This window comes from Hevea brasiliensis, chromosome 2 (assembly GCF_030052815.1).
Source record: "Hevea brasiliensis isolate MT/VB/25A 57/8 chromosome 2, ASM3005281v1, whole genome shotgun sequence".
In the NCBI taxonomy this organism is placed as follows: domain Eukaryota; kingdom Viridiplantae; phylum Streptophyta; class Magnoliopsida; order Malpighiales; family Euphorbiaceae; genus Hevea; species Hevea brasiliensis.
In genome coordinates this window covers 2,550,715-2,553,063 of record NC_079494.1, presented here as the reverse complement: position 1 = coordinate 2,553,063, position 2,349 = coordinate 2,550,715, and the positions used below count along the sequence as shown (strand labels likewise).

At 35.8% G+C, this 2,349-nt stretch overlaps 1 non-coding gene across 1 annotated transcript; it reads right to left on the bottom strand.

Annotated features, from left to right (window-relative positions):
* Positions 1-1,357: 1,357 nt before the first annotated feature.
* LOC131178221 (small nucleolar RNA R71) lies at positions 1,358-1,464 on the bottom strand. The gene has a single exon (XR_009147354.1). It is a non-coding gene; the product is annotated as a small nucleolar RNA R71 (small nucleolar RNA).
* Positions 1,465-2,349: the final 885 nt, after the last annotated feature.

Below are 2,349 nucleotides of genomic sequence, written 5' to 3'. Positions count from 1 at the left end.
AAATATGAGTTTTGATTCCTTCCTTGTGTGCTTGATTTACTTGCCTAATGTTGGTACCCATTGGATATTGTGTTAATCTATGATTGAAGGACCGAAAGGTGAAAGTCATTGATAGATAATCAAGGATTGGAACTTAAAATCACCTAGATTTAGAAATAAACTATGATTTTAAGAGGAATTAATTATTGGTTACAAAACTTAATAGGTTTTAAAGTAATCAAATAACATACGAAAGTAGGTTTGGTTATTTTAGAACACACTTTGGTTTGCTTGAAAAAGATATCAAAGGAATTTAGAATCAATTTCCTTCAAACTCTATTTTTCCCTAAAAATTGGAATGCCCAAGACAAATCCCAATTAATTTATGCATAAACCCCCAACTCTGGAATCACTTTTAGCATAATTAAACTTTGATTTGAATTACCCATTGTTAATTTAGTTTAATTGCAAACTAGATCTAGAATTTATTTGTTGCCCTTTTACCTATTCCAATTAGATTAATCAATTTACCTTGCTCATTTACATTTACCATTTATTCATTAATCATTAGCCCAAATAATCGCTTCATTCATAGTTTGGTACTTAAACAGCAAATCCTCGTGGGAACGATACTTGATTCATCACTTTATTACTTGAGACGACCCGTATACTTGTGGATTAGTCACATCAAGTTTTTGGTGCTGTTGCCGGGGATTTGATTTTTATTTGATATTGAACAATTGTTTGTTTGGTTAATTTGGGCATTTTATTTTATTTTCTTTTTACCATTTTACTTTGAGAATTTGTTTATTTTATTTTTCAGGTGCTTTATTTTATGAGAAGGACAAAAAGTGAAGAAATCGATTTATTCTTTGACCCAGAAATAGAAAAGACAGCAAAAGCTTTAAGAGCAGAATCTAAGAGGAGAAAAGGTGAAATTAAAGCTCAACAACAGCAAGAAAGAGCACAAGAGCAAGAGCAATTACAAGAAGAAATGGCAAACAACAATAACAACCGCTCTGTGAAGGATCATGCCTATCCTAACATTGGAGATTTCATGCCAAGTATCACAAGACCAAGAGTAGAAGCTAATAATTTTGAACTGAAGCCTGCACTTTGTCAGATGGTACAACAATCACAATTTGGAGGAAATCCAAGTGAAAGTCCACATGTGCATCTAGCACACTTTCTTGAGATCAGTGATATGTTGAAGATAAATGGAGTTTCTGATGATGCAATTCGACTCAGATTATTTCCTTTTTCTCTGAAGGACCGAGCTAGAGAGTGGTTACATTCTTTGCCACCGGGTTCTATCACAACATGGGATGAACTTTCTCAAGCATTTTTAGCTCAATATTTTCCACTAAGCAAGACAGCTAAGCTAAGAAATGAGCTGACTTCTTTCAAACCTAGAGATGATGAGAGCTTGTATGAAGCATGGGAGAGGTACAAGGATTTGTAAAGGAGATGTCCACATCATGGGATTCCTAAGTGGATGCTTGTTCAACACTTTTACAATGGAGTTTCACCAGCTATTAGAAGTACAATTGATGCATCTTCTGGAGGTGATCTTATGGAGAAATCTGAAGAAGAAGCTTTTTCTGCTCTTGATAAAATTGCTTATAACAACTACCAATGGAGTTGTGAGAGGAATGAGATCAAGAAACCAGCTGGTATGTTCGAGCTTGATGCCATGAATATGATTAATGCTAAGTTTGATGCTTTGACAAGGAAAATGGACAAGCTAAGCATGAAAGTAGATTCTTCAGCTGGAGTTTCTAGTAATTCAGTAGAAGTTGGAGCTGCAAATGTCAATTGTGCAGTAGATTTTTCTGCACTTAATCAAGATTTTTCAAGTGAGCAAGTGGATTATGTGGGGAACTACAATCAAAGACCAGGTGGTAATCCATTTTCTGCAACTTATGATCCAGCATGGAGAAACCACCCCAATTTCTCTTGGGGAGGTAGACAAGGGCAAAATCAGAATTTTCAGCAACCTTCTGGATATCGGCAAAATCAGAATTTTCAGCAGAATAGAGGTCCTCCTCCTGGAATTTCTAAACCTCAAAATGCACCTGCTCCACCTCTACCACAACAAGCACAACCAAACAAGACAACTAGATTAGAAGCCGTGATTGAAACTCTACTTGTGAGCCATCAAAGTCAACAAGAAATGATTTCTCAATTAGCATCTAAAGTGGATTAAATGGCAACACACAACAAGATGTTAGAGAATCAAATAGCCCAACAAGCTAGCTCTTCAAGTAACAAAGCATTTGGGAAGCTCCCTAGCCAGCCAGAAAATTCAAGGGAGCGTTGCAAGGCTATTACATTGAGGAGTGGAAAAATATTGGAGAATGGAGATAAAAA